The 15,637-nt window shown below is 35.4% G+C and overlaps 1 pseudogene; it reads right to left on the bottom strand.

Moving 5' to 3' along the window:
* LOC102823265 overlaps nt 1-4,803 on the bottom strand; it is an 18,974-nt pseudogene extending 14,171 nt beyond the window's left edge.
* Between the last annotated feature and the right edge of the window lie 10,834 nt (nt 4,804-15,637).

Genomic DNA, 15,637 nt, shown 5'->3' with positions numbered 1-15,637 from the left:
AAAAAAGTACAACCAGAATGTTCCTTAGAAGCAAGGATGGTGAGATTTCCCCTCTCGTATGTTGGGAATGTTGTCAGAAGGGACCAGTCCCTGGAGAAGAACATCATGCTTGCTAAAGTGAAGTTCATAGAAAAAAAGGGAGAGTCCCCCCGAGTGAGATGGATTGACAAAGTGGCAGCAACAATGGGCTGAAATATAATAACAATTTTGAGTTTGGTACAGGACTGAGGAGTGTTTCGTTCTATTGTGCATAGAGTAGTTATAAGTCAAACAGACTCAATGGCACCTAACAACAGCAACCAATACAAACGTCATGATTCAATTACCCATAAAAATGGCCTGTCAACTGTCAGTTATATATCATTATTATCACTATGCAATTAATTAAAACAAATTCTAGGACTAGCTGAGAGATGAATCATTTGTCTAGGTTTCATCTTTTACACATCCCAAATTATGTGTTTAAAAGAATGTTTAAATAACCATTCATCTGAAATAAAAAAGAAATTCTATTTCTACCTATTCACCAGCAAAGATACTAATAGGCAAGTAATCTGTGTAAAGTGCATATTGTAGAAATTAATGAACATTTCAAAAAAGCTAACTGAACAATTCTATTATATGATCTTTCAAAGATAATTTAATTTCTATGGATCATTTTCCTTAACTATAAAAATTAAGGTTTAAATTACGATGTTCTTATCTCTATGGTATTATTGCTCAAAGTTAACCACTTACATAACTATTCTTTGCTTAAAAATAAAGACCATAAGTTTAATAGTGAATAAATGCAATCTTTTTGCTAGCAATTTAACTTTAAGAATTAAAAAAAATATAGAAATTTTAATACACTGGCTCTATCCTAAAACATTTTGTACTTACATCAGAAAACAGAGCTAACACACCTTAAATTATTCAAGACAACATAAAATTAGGGGAAAAGTATAGTAGACACTGTGCAAGATTTGGAAAAGTTCACAGATGAAAGAAATCAAGAAAGGCAGAATAGTTGGGAAGCTTTTATGGAGCGAGTTCTCCCATATTATAATTCAAGATACTAAATGCTTGCAGTTAATCATTTCACTGTGAGCATGAACCTAATCTTCTACCAAAATATAACTACATTAAAAATGAAAAAGGGACTTCATAATTTTTCAATGTACAGATGTGTCCATTAACCAACAATTTTAATAAAAATATATAATGGCAATGGAAATAAAAGCAACTGAAAATTCTAGCAGCATTAGAGTGAATGGAGAGTATAACAAAAGGAATTTTTGCTCATCTCCAAGATTCATGGACAAGAAGCACACAATGGAAGACAGAAATTGGAATAAGCAAGGTAAATTAAATGGAAACAATATTTTGGATTGGTAGGAGCCAGATAAAGAAATGTACAATAGCTGGAAAATGACAAGATAAATTTTCAAGGGTGAAATATATACCATTCCATTTTCATTCATTCAGACTCAGCTACCCTATAGGACAGAGTTAAACTAACCCATAGGGTTTGTGAGACTGTAGGGTTTACTCCCTTGGAGTAAATACTGTGTCTGTGTTTGAGCCCCTGATACTTTTTTTTTGCTTAGCAGCCATGTGTTCTAAGTACCATGCCATCAGGATTCCTTTCATTAAATATAAAATAATGCAAACCCACACCCATAGAGTCAATTCTGACTCATAGCATCCTTGTATAGAGTTTCTGGGAATTAAAATGTTGCATTTAACAATCCAATGCCTAACCCACAGCACTAGTATGCATGGAATTTAAATATCAGATGGATCATGTAAACAAGGTGAGAAAATACTAGTTTTATTCCATTATGGAAGGAAAGCAAGGTAATACAGTAATCATTTAATGAAATATGAATGCTGCTTATCATTTAACAGATATGTCCATGAAGATAAAAAATAAAAAGAGGAAAATGTTAAAGATCTAGATACATTGATAGGATTAATAGTGTTGTTGCTGTTGTTAAGTGCCATCAAGTCAGTTCTGACTCATAGTGACCCTATATAGGCTATCTGAGGAGCTGTTGGTGTGTTTGACCCACCAACCTTGCGGTTCAAACTGACTTTGAGGTCAAGTACTTATCCTTCAGTGCCACACCGGAACTCCCTACAAAATGCTACAAAATATTAAGATTGTATTCAATGTTTCTACAGAGGAAACTTAAGGGAGGGGAAATTATACAGAATTTCAAATCCTTTTTATATTTATTTATTTATTTATTTTTATTCCTACACCAAACCGTACTTTCTTTGTTATTCCCTAACATGATCTCAGTACTAATAATTGGGCAAGTTTAACAATCAAAGGTAAATAAGAATCAGATTAAAACTGGAAAAGATAAATCCAGTGAACTATTTATAGCTCTTCCTAAACATCCAGGAATTAATACATTTAGATATTTGAAGGGGAAAAATGTACACACAAAAACAGTAAGTCAATTAACTGATAACATAATTGAAACATGAATATTTTAATTAGAGGATGTAAGCTTATTCCAAAAGGAAAGCATGTCAAGAAAAAAGACAAAATTGAATAAACATTCAAAATAAATATTAAACATGTTTCTCAATTAATAAAATATTTTTAAGCATTTGCAGACATAACAAACAGGACAGAGAAATGACTGGCTTCCAGATGTTAATTGAAACTGGTGACTGGAATGCACTGGAATCATCACTGGAAGTTAATATCACTGTGCACATTAATTCATTCATGAAAAAATACTGAGAAGCAAAGTATCAAAGAAGCACTGGGAATGAGTTCACTAGTAGTGAGAACCCTTTGGGCAAAAGATTCTCAGATGTGTACTTCAGCAAAAAAAGATCATTAGACTGTAACTTTATTAACTTACAATATAGAACATGCCAATGGGTGTCAAGAGGGCTTCTTTGAACACAAAGCAACAAGAGTACTTTCACCAAGCAAAAGACAGGTGGTTTGTTGTCCATTACCCAACTGCTTTATCTCCAAAGGGAAAACAATAATAACTTCCATGATTTTCTCTGTTCACATTATAATAGTGTGTACATAGATTTCAAGCTTACTACATGTTCTAAAAAGCCATGAATATGTATCTCTTTCATATTTAAATGTTAAAAATATGTAAATGATATATTTTAAAAGAACTTAAGCTTTTATTTGTATAAAACAAGTCACAAAAGCATGTTTTATTTTATCTTGTATTATTATACCTTGGAGTGAAATTCTCAAACAAGACACCAGTATAAGTACATTTTCCATAAACTTCAATATATCATGTCTTTATAAATGACACTATATTGTAAAACTTGTATGCAAAAAGTTTAGAGAAAATGGCTACAACTCTTATCACAAACAGTTAATTGTCATTTGGTTTTATTTTAGGAAATATAATTTCAAGTAAAAGAAAAACTCTTGTAAACATAAAAATTAGCATGGAGTTTGCATCTGACTTCCTCTGACTTCAAAAGGGGGAAGGAGAATCAAACTCCACATCAGTTGCAAGATGTTTAAGTTTGCCAATTCCTATGAGGCTGAGGTTAGACATGCTTCCATCCTCTACCCTTCTTTATCAATTCATGTATCAACTATCCCTCCCACAAAGTCTCTTTATTACTGAGTTCGATAATTCATTGCAATGACCATACAGAACTCAGGCAATACTCAGAATAATGGGATTTACTAGGGAAATTAACAATTTAAATTCACAGCTAAAATTGTTGAGGGTACAGTTCTTTGGTCAAGAAAGCCTCTTCCCAGCCATGCCCCCAAGTAGGCCTTTCTCTCACCCTTAATCCTTAGCCAAGGGCCCCTTGGCCTCTGCTATGCTAGGGCTATTTTCCAACGCTGTTTTAGGACTGCTGATAAATGCCAAAAGGGCACTCCACTCTACAGTAAGTCTCAGCTGGAAGGCATGTGGCTCTAGTTCCATGGGTCAGCAAACCTAGCTCTCCTAATTAAGTGCAGGCAGGTAACTAACTCTTCAAAAGAGCCTCCTGCTCAAAAGCACTCAGTTTTACTTATTCTCTGGGATAGGAAGCCCACTGCTCTGTCCCATGCTCTGGTTTTCGTTCTGCTGATGCAACTTCTCTATTCTCTAGTGTCATAGTTTTGTGGCTAAAGTTCAAAGTGCATGCTCCACTCCTGGCTTTTATTTCTTTATAGTAGTGAAATTCACGAGGGCAAAACTGACCAATCCTCTTAGATTTCCAAGGTTTAGTCACAATTAGGAGTCCTGGTGTGGCGCTGTGGGCTAATGCCTCAGACTGCAAAGTCCTTTGAACTGCAAGGTTAGTGGTTCAAGTTTACCAGCTGCTCCTTGGAAACCCTATACAGGGTTGCTATGGATCACAATCTACTCGATGACACTTAACAACCACCACAACAAGTCACAATTAACTCTGCTAACAATCATTCACAATTGAATCATATATTCCTGTCAGTATCTTCTATACCTTCTACTACCCAGTCCCATCAAGGAAATAGGAAATGCACCCAATTTGTATATCACCCAGTTGTTTCATGGGATTTAAAAAGAGTATTGTTAGAACAGACATGTTAAATAATTCATTGTACCACAAAAGGTAAGAAAGATCATTAAGTTACATTCTTCCTAAAATATTGGTAAATTTTCTTTGTAAAGTCAGTTTCAACATGAAAAGATCACATATTTGAAATTAGAGAACCTAATTAAATTACAGACTATAACAAAACCTAAGAGTCTCCAAAATGAGTATATTTAGAAAGTCTGCCAGAGTGTCGCCAAGGGCCCTGAAAAGGACCTTAACAGACTCTGTCCCTGCGCCCGGCATCTCACCGCCGGGACTTGTAACCAGCGTGGACAATGAGTCAGGAGACAGCAGACATTGGAACACAAGAGATGGCACCCACATCTTCATATTCATCTCCAGCCCGAAGTCTAGGGGACTTGGGAACCACGCGTCTGTTCCCTTCTCACATTTTGAACAATGCCGACCGAAATGTCCCCAAGCAGCAGACACGTTTCATGATGTTCACCATTGACTTTAGAAGGAAGTCTAGGGGCTACGCCTGCAGTTTTACCAAGGAGCGGGAAAGCATTCATGTGATGAGGCAATAGGAAGGAGGTGACTTTGGTGTGTCCAACCAGAGACTCCGGCCACCATCTTGTTGATGCCTGAGCGGAAATTCCAGAATTTATGCTACGCTGCCAGGGCCTTCTACCACAACCTAGACCCCAATCAGGTCAAGACTGTACTTCTAGAAATCCAAGATGAAGTTGCACCTCACTGGGGACCTCACCATGGAGACAGACCCAATGGCAGCCAATAGCAAGATAGTGAAAGGCCTTGAAATCTTCACTTAAGCAACCAGGCAGGTTCAGATTTTGAGATCTCTGATGTCAGATGGGTCATCACAGTGCTGGCCATCTGGAAACAGGCTGCCAAGCCGTTCATGAGACAAACAGCCTACCAAGAGGGCCTGGCTCCCCTGAGGACTTAGAGCAGATCATCATTGCTCTGGAGCCTGAGGTGCCTCCATCTGCTGCTGAAAGCTGCCACTGCAGCAGATGATGGAACTGAGCAGCAAGGCCCTGGTGAATGGGTACACCACCAGTGACACCTTAGGAGCTGAGTTTGTACCCAGTACCATGCTCTCTCTCTCACCCTCTCTTTCTCTTCCTCCTCTCGACCTTGGACTATTAGAGGCAGTTAATGCTGGAATAAAGAATCCTGATACCCTGGGAGGAGGTTGGCATTAAGCACCTTATAATGGTTCCCTACTTGGCCCTTCAAAGGGCCCCTGAAAACTAAGCTGAGCTTCTCTAAATTCATTAAGTGCCTTAGTGGTGCATGGGGCTTCTTTCCAAGCCCCTGAGGGTGACCTGAGAACAGTTCTGGGCCTGGCATTATCTTCCTTGGCTCTGAATTGTGTCTATTAACTGATTACAGAGCCTAACCCCATTTGCCTGTTACTAATTGCTCCATGAAGAATGTTAGTTTAGGATTGATTCACTCACTGGGTCTGTGTGGTTCCATCTGTGCTGAGCTCATCATGGGTGTTACATACACATCAAGCTGCCAAGAGTTTAACACATGGATGAAAAGAAAATATAGTAAGTCAAGCTGAAAAAAAAAATTAAAAATGAGTATGTTTATCATGTAGATCTACTAAAGGGATAATGTATAGTAGTCAAAATGTACTCTTTACTGAAAAAAAAAGTAATTGATTCTGATTACAGGTTTGTTCCACTATCTTAAAGTAGAGTATTCTTGTGAAACCTTTCATAAGGTAAAACGGTATAAAATGAAGAAGTGATTACCATTAATTTATATGGGAAAAATGTTTAAGTGTCTCCAGACCCCAAAATATGACCTATTAAAGGACATCAAATAACACATCAAACAGCACTGACTTATAGTGTGTAGAGGTACTCTTCAAAGCTATGGCAGTTTGACACCCAGAGACTGAGTGTAGCTATCACTAAAGGAACTTGGCCAGGAACAATCTCACTGCTCAGGGTACACAATGCCTTTTTAATGGCTCTTTGCAAAACAAATTCTGAACATTAGGTTTGCTTTCCCCCTTTTTTACAAAAGTGAAAATTCTCTTTGGATTTCCTATATTAGCAAAAAAACCAATACTAATACAGGTCTTTCATAAAAGCAAAATGCCATAAAGTGAACTTTTGAAAAATGGTACATATCTGTATTCAAGAAAAAAAAGTTATTTTTACTGTCACAAAAACAGCAATTTTTTTTTTTTTTTTTTTTGATTTTCAGTTACATTACTAAATACTATACCTGGAAATTTTCTAATAGCAACAACAGAAAGGCCAAATATGCATTTAAAGGGAGGCAGTATATAGACATGGGGTGCTGTTGCCATAGTAAATTAACTTTTGATCGTGCTAGTACCCTAATGGAGTCCTAGTATCATGCTATGGGTTTATGCGCTAGACAGCAAAGTCAGTTTGAACCACAAGGTTAACAGTTCAAGCTCACCAGCCATTACTTGGAAACCCTACACAGGGACGCTATGGGTCAGAAGCTACTAGATGACACCTAGCAATAACAACAGAGTACCCTGATACATTGTAATTCATTTTTTAAAGAACAATACAGAAAATTACACTTTAATTTTTTTTTTTTCAAATAATCATTTCTCTTTATAAGGAATATCTTCAGAGGCAAATATCAAATAAGGATTAAATACAGAGACAGCTTACTTCAAAACAGAGATCATCAACTGTACTTGCAAATTAAGAGCATTTGTTAACATTTCCATTTTAATTACTAGTTAAATTGTACTTATTTGTAATTGTGAAAATCAACACTCAGAAAGTTATTTTTAAAGACTATAAAGCACAGTCTCAGAGAAAGTATAATTGTTACTGTATAACTGAAATTCTCATGCTCATGAGCAACATTTAGGGTTTTATATTTGGAGAGCTTAAATAAGCCCAAAGTAAATCTATCTTTGCTAGATGTCAATACTGATCATTACATTCCAAACATAAGAATAGAGTCAGCTACGTGGATATTACTAAATATTTTTCATTTCATATCATGCAGGGGAAATTTCAGCTATTTAGCATATATTTTTTATTATTTATTCAGACTGTCATTGCCATATGAATAAGACTAAATGTGAATTTATTAGGATTTTTGGAAATATTTTGAGATCTATGCTTACTTTTATTATAGATGGAGCATCTAGAAAAGTATCTTATTGATATTTGGATTTTTAAATGTGTCATCCCAGGCTACATCTTTAGTGGCAAATTTTATTTTTCATGTGAATATTTTAAAACTTAGAAAATTAATATGCTACTATAACATGAATTAAAAGATGGATATTGTGCAAAATATGCAATATATATTTGTGTTTTATAAGGTAGTTCAAAATATGCACATATTTTACACCCATAAGTCTGATATGTTTTGATTTGGAAGGAGCTCTGGTAGTGTTGTAGTTACGAATTGGGCTATGAACCGCAAGGTCAGCAGTTCGAAAATACCAGCCGTTCAGTGGGAGAAAGATGAGGCGCTCTGCTCACATTAAGATTTTCAGCCTCAGAAACCCTGTACAGGGTCACTATGAGTCGGAACTGACTCCACGGCACACAACCACCACCAAAGTACAGAGAGGAGTCCTGATATGGTGCAATAGGATAAGCACTCGACCTCAGGGTCTATTTGAACTACAAGGTCGATGGTTCAAACTCACCAGCCAGTTCTCAGAAACCCTATACCGGGTCACTATGTGTTGGAACTGACTTGACAACACTTAACAAAAACACCAACAAAGTACAGAGATGAACAATGAATAAAGAAGATTGTATAAGAATGTATGCATTTGAGTTATGGTGTTGGAGAAGAATATTAAAGGTACCATACAGTGCCAGAAGAACAAACAAATCTGTGTCAGAAGAAGTACAATCGGAATGCTCCTTAGAAACCAAGATGGCCAGCTTTTGTCTATTATGCTCTGGCCCTCATATCAGTCCCTGGAGAAGAACAGCATGTTTGGTCAAGTGGAGGGAGAGAAAAAGAGGGAAACGCCAACGAGATGGATTGACACAGTGCCAGCAACAATGGGCTCAAGCATAGCTGCACTTGGGAGGATGGCACAGAAGTGGGCAGTGTTTGTTTTTTTGTAAATAGGATTGCTAGAGTTGGAGCCAACTCCAAGGTACTTAACAACCACAGACAACAAAGTACAGACATAACTGCAACTCTACAATGTTGAATACATTTTGCTAAAAATACAACTATAAGATTTTTAAATTTGCAAGTAAACGATAATACATACCTTACATATTGAGAAAAGTACACTTTATTTTCCTGACTCAGAAATATACAAGCAGTAATTTTTTCCAAATACAAAACATAGCAACCATAATGAAAAAAAATTTAAATGAAACTAGTCAATATTAAAATAAATGTTTTGCCCTGTTGTATCAATGAATCATTGAAGAGGAAAATCTATAAATTTATATATGCACAGACATATACAAATTCAAAACATGCATTTTTTTGGACTTTTAAATGATCTTTTCAGTAAGGAAAAATTCTGTTCCAGCAGGAATTCCATAGATTTCAAAAGTAAATGCTCAATAATGAAATAACTCGAGCTCAAGTATTGCCATTTAAAAATTATTTTTAGCATCTGTCATTCTTCCATAAAGTCACATTCATTCATTCTGTCACCCAAATCAGCAGCATGGCAAGTTACGACAAACCAAATAGCTTGGGTAGGGAATCAAAGGTAGCATATTTGCCCACAGAAATAATCTTATCTGTTTGCTGTCATTTCCAGACACATCTCATCCATTTTATTAACTTATTATCTGAAAATCAGACTAAAGTCCAGTTGTATTGCCCTGAGTCATTCTAAATAAACTCTGCATTTTATGGAAAATAAGTGATATGAATATTTAAGTTGTTGTTGATGTTAAGTGTCATTGAGTCAGTTCCAACTCATAGTGACCCTGTATAGGGAGGGCTTCCAAGGAGTAGCTAGTGCATTTGAAAGGCTGACTGATTGCCACATCAGGGTTCCAAATATTTAAGTATTTATGTATGCAAATAGAAATGGCTCCCCATGTTGGACAATATTCTAAACTTTATTTTTATGTCTGCACAGTGAAGGAAAACATCTCTAAAAATGATTATTTTAATTTTCTATATATTTTGTTTCAGTTATTTTTAAGTTATTTTTAAACCAGGAAAGTACATTGCAATAGAGCAGATTTACCTGCTTAAGTAAATGTGACCAGGATTGTATTTCAGTTAATTTTAAACTATTACCATGACAACTATCTTTTCTCATACAAACTAATGAATAACCTTATCAGATAAATGTATGAAATATTTCTGTGATTTGAGCTTCTGTGTTTTGCATGCCTTTCAGCCTACGTTGGCTCATCATCTAGCACTAGAATATCAGACAATGTATTAGAATATCAGGATTTGAGCATTAAACAATTGTGAAGAAGGTGCATCATTTTGTTCTGTTGTACATGGGTTGCTATTATGTACATAAGTTGATATCAACTAGCAACATCCATGGTACAGATGAGAGACACCAATACACATTAGGAATTGTAACAGTGATTCTTAAAAGGCAAACAAAAAACTACCATCAACAGCTCTTAAATTTGGTTCTGCAAATTGATTCAAAGTTCAAATTTATCATTGAAAAAATATGTTTCAAATACAAGAAAATGTCCTTTAACATATTATATTTATAATTATTTACATAAATAGTAGGAGTAGGATTAGTTATGTGCCTATTTTATATAAAGTTTCCAGATTATAAAGTCAGAAATTTCAAGGAATGTATGACAAAATCAGGAGCATTCAGAGTTTAATTTAACCCAACTCATGAAAGCACTTCACTTTTTATATATACACATTTGCCATAAGTCATTATAAACATTGTTCTATCATCAAACATCTATAGATTGCATGTATGTGTCATTGTGCTAGACTGCTAAGAACATGGTGGTAAGAAACATTTAAAACCCCAAAGAGTTCACAGTCTAGTCAGGAACACAGCCAAGAAAATCAATTCCTTTTAATACCATTTTAATGGAATCTAGCCAATGTGATAGTCATAAAGAAAAAACATATACCCTGACCTGAGAGGGGTCACTGGGGCTTCTCAGTGAAGACAACATTTCAACTGTCCTTGAGAGCTAAGATGGTGAAATGTTTTTATTTGTTTCCTTTCAAGTAATAGTAGTCAGATGAACAAAAAGACAACAACAGACTATAGCAAGTTTAATATTATTAAAGAATAATTGGGTGATTTGTATTAACCAAAACAACCAATGCTTCCTTCAGTTGTTTATGATCTGCTTTTAGAAATTATGTATAAATGAGTAACTAAACAAGTAAATAAATATGTACTTCATATAGAAATATATAAAATTCCAAAATTTAAAAAAATCACTAACAGTTCTACCATATGAAAATAACTAATATTAATATTTCTATGTATTTATTTTCATTGCTTTTTTTTTTCTATATGGCTATATAATTTTTTTGTTCTCTTTATATTGACTTCATAGTATGTAGATTTATATCTTATTTTCCTTTTTATCATTGCAAACATTTTCCCATGTCATTAAATATGTTCAATACTTTTTAAAAAACAATAGTTTTAATGATCGCAAAATGTACCATCATCAAAATGTGCCAAAATATATTTACACATGTCCTCAGTTTGAGACAATTAGGTTTATAAATCAAAAACCTATAATATTATTGATATACATTGTGACATTATCCCTTGCTATTTCCTTAAGATAGATTTTTCAAAGTGGAATTACTAGAACAAAGAATATAAATAACTTAATGTATCTTGATGTATATGTCCAAACTAGCTTCCAGAAGGAATACATTTTTACAATAAAGTATGAGAGATTTGTTCCTCTAAGCATCATTGTGGTACAGTGAATTAATGTCTCATCTACCCATACTCTTTGTAAACTCCCACCAAATGAATTTTCCTAAAGTGTCTTGGTAAGAGGAGGTGGGAGAAGATATTAATAAAATGATATGATTCCACTGTGAATGGCTGTTAAGATGACTTTGATTATAGAAACATAGAACTCTACTGTGGGTATGAAATAAGCCATCTCAGACATGGGAGGGAGGTGATCACACTACCAACAAGAAGAAATAGCCAGGGGTGAAGTACACCATTTGGACCCTGAGATCCCTGCACATTGAACCTCCTAGATCCAGGGACAGAAAACCGTAGCAACAGAGCAGTAGCAGACGACCAAAGAGCAGAACCAAGAGTCAGAGCACCAAACAGAACCATGGGATTTCTAGTCAGTGGAACAAGTAAAACTGTGTGACTTTGGGCAGGAGGTTTGCTTGCAGAATGAGGTGCCTTGAAGCACTTAATAGGGAGAGGTAGGTTTGCTGACCCACAAAGTTAGAGCCCAGTGTCTTCTGGATAAGGCTTATGATGAAGTGGTGTACTCTTTAGGCATTTATCAGCAATCCTAAAAGAGCTTTGTAACAATGCTGTAGGTGAACAGAGGCCACGCCAAAGAAACAAGGGCCAGAGAGAGGACTGCCCATGGGGGTGACAGAGGAGAGCCTTTCCTTAATGTACTAACTGTGCCCTGAACATTTTTGATCCTGAATTATAATCTGTTAACTTCTCTAATCCACCAATCATCTGTCAGTTTGTTGTGGCTTGCATGTTGCTGTAATTCAGGAAGCTATGCCATTGGTATTTTAACTACCAGTTACCCATGGTGGACAGGTTTCAGTGACGCTTCCAGACTAAGACAACCTAGGAAGAAAGACAGGTGGAGCACTTTTGATGGCTAGCTACCTAAAACCTTATGAATAGCAGGGGAACTTTTCAGATATGCTGTCGGACAATGAAAACATTACAAATAGCAGTAGAACATTGTCAGATATAGTGCCAGAAGATGAGCCCCTCATGTTAGAAAGCACTCAAAATATGACTAAAGAAGAGCTGCCTCTGCCAAGTAGAGTTGCCCGTAGGATGTGAACGGAGCAAAGCTTTTGGGATCTTCATTTGATGATGGGCACATCACACAATGAGAAGAAACAGTTGCAAATATCCGTTAATATTCAGAACGCTAAATATATGAGCTAAGAAATTAGGAATATTGGAAGTTATAAAAAACGAAATGGAATGCATAAAGATCAATAACCTAGGCATTCATTAGCTGAAATGGATGGGTACTAGCCATTTTGAATCAGACAACCATAGGGTTTACTATTCCAAGAAGGACAAATCCTAAAGGAATGACATCATATTCATCCTCAACAAGATTATCTCAAGATCTATCTTGAACTACAGTGCTGTCTGTGACAGAATAATATTCAGATACCTACAACTAAAACAAGTGATTATGAAATTGAAGAAGTCTAAGAACTTCTTCAGTCTGTACATGATCATGCATACAATGCAGTGCATCAATAATTACTGATGGTCAGAATATGAAGGTTAGAAACAAAGAGGAAGGATCGGTAGTTGGAAAATTTGGCCATGGTGATAGAAACATTGCTATTGATCACATGATAGAATTTTGCAAGACCAATTAATTATTCATTACAAGTACCTTTTCAAAACATGATAAAAGACCTCACCAAATGTATTACACAGGAATCAAATTAATTATATCTGTGGAAGCAGATGATGGAGAAGCTCAAGATCATGAGCCAAAATAAGACTAGGTGCAGATTGTAGAATAGGCTAACAGTTGCTCACATGCAAATGAAGAGTGAAGCTGAAAAAAACTAAAATAATTGCACAAGAGCCAAAATATTATATATCCCACCTGAATTTAGAGACCATCTCAAGAACAGATTTCATGCATCAGATACTATTGACCAAAAACTAAAACAGTTGTGGGATGACATTCAAGAACAATAAACTAAAATGCATCGGACACTAAGGACCAAAGATCAAAAGAGTTGTGGAATGACATCAAGAACATGAAACTAAAAGAAAGCAAAAGGTCATTAAAAAGAAGGGAAGAGAGACTTCCAGCAAGATGGTAGACTAGCCAGACATACAACACAGACTCTCTACAACAAAGATAGGAGAGCCCAAGTGTAACAGACATAGATGAAAATTCTAGAACCCTGAGCTTCAGAGGAAATGTTAGAGAATATTGACTGCTTGTTGAAAGGTGAAGCTGAGCAGGGACAGTGTGAGAGGGAGACTAACTCATGATCAGCCAGCCAGATGCGCCAACAACTATCTTGGGAGCGGCTTTGGCAACAGAAGGAGGTCTGACAGAGCACATTCACACATGTGACAAACCTTTTTTCCCACGCTTCCCTGATGACCAGACGTATGATGCCTGCCATCTCTCACCCTCATACACTCCCAGCACAGACCCTGCTCTCCCTGAAATGCTGAAGAATAAAGATGAATCTGTGAAACACCTCACAACATGGATGAACCTGGAGTGAAATTAACCAATCACAAAAGAACAAATATTATATGAGATCAATGTTGTAAAAAGATAAGAAAAGGTTTTCTTAACAAAATAAATCATCAGTGATGTTATTACAATGAGTTATTGAACCCAGATGAGAAGTAGAGAATACTATGGGAAGGAAGGTGGCCAATATTATTTTGTAATAGTTTATTATTATAATTATATATTGATATCATCTTGAAATGTTTTGTCTTGCTTAAACTTTTTACTTTTTTAATATGCAAAATATGTGTTGAGGTTCTAAATCACATTGTGTGATTATCACATAAATAATTAATAATAATTTTATTTAAATCACTATGGCAGCATACATTCATGATTATTCAAGTTAAAAATCAGAAATCTATCATTTAAAACTTCACTTAAAAAATGAGAGGACTATAAAAATTATAGTTCTTCTCAACAGTTGAGATTTTTAAAGAACTTTTTACCAGTGATGGTTGCAAACTACTTGTTAGAGAACACAGATGGAGAACAAATGAAAATATGGAGTATTAAATTCAATTTTATTCCTTATACATTTTTTCTTTTATTTTTTTCTTTACAAGTCAAGATAATATAATGTTGACTTGTCTTATAATTCATATTTCTTTGTGTTTTGTGATTCTTCAACAAAACCTAGCCAAGCAAGCTCTTTTAGCTGTGCTATTATTTTTCAAGACAAAAGAAAAGCTTTCAAAATTCCCTAATTTCAGTATTAATCCCTCAGACCAATCACAAGCCTATAATGTTTTTGACTAAAATTATAACTTTTAAGGGATTCAGAGATACTTTCAATATGTGATATACAAATACATCAGAGCCAACATTTGTTATTAGTGAGGAAATCATGAAATAAGGGTCTCTGTTTGATAGTGTTGTTGTTGTTGCTGTTAGGTGCCATCTTGTAGTTTCCAACTCATAGTGACACTATGCACAAGAGAATTAATCACTGGCCAGTACAGTGCCAGCCTCACAGTTTCCATTATATGTAGGTAAAGACGTACATAGTCCTGAGGATACAGATTTGTGTATGATGCATATATATCCATATATATCACAAAGTGCATTGAAGTCTTTGACAACTTAAATTTTTTCTCCTATTATATTGATGCTGTTTATTGGTTCAGTGGTGAGGAGTTTTGTTTTCTTTACATTGAGGTGCAACCCATACCGAAGGCTGTGGTCTTTGATCTTCATCAATAAGTATTTCAAGTCTTCTTGGCTTTCAGCAAGCAAGGTTGTATCATCTGCATATTACAGGTTGTTAATGAGTCTTTCTCCAATCTTGATGACACGTTTTGTCTTCATATAACCCAGCTTCTCAGATTATGTACTCAGCGTACAGATTGCAAAAGTATAGTGAAAAAAATACAACCTTTTGTTGTATTTTGTGCACACCTTTCCTAATTTTAAACCATTCATTATTCCCTTGTTCTATTCGAACAACTGCCTCTTGGTCTATGTACAGGTTCCCCATGAGAACAATTAAGAGTTCTGGAATATTCATTCTCTGCAATGCTGTGCATAGCTTGTCATGATCCACACTATCAAAAGTCTTTGCATAGTCTATTAAGCACAGGTATACACCTTTCTTGTATTCTCTGCTTCCAGCCAAGATCCATCTGACATCAGCAGTGATATCCCTCATTCCACAGCCTCTTTTGAATCTAGCTTGA

Source organism: Chrysochloris asiatica, unplaced genomic scaffold, assembly GCF_000296735.1.
Source record: "Chrysochloris asiatica unplaced genomic scaffold, ChrAsi1.0 scaffold00011, whole genome shotgun sequence".
Lineage (NCBI taxonomy): Eukaryota > Metazoa > Chordata > Mammalia > Afrosoricida > Chrysochloridae > Chrysochloris > Chrysochloris asiatica.
The sequence above is the reverse complement of the archived record's forward strand: the minus strand, read 5'-3'. Positions and strand labels throughout refer to the sequence as shown.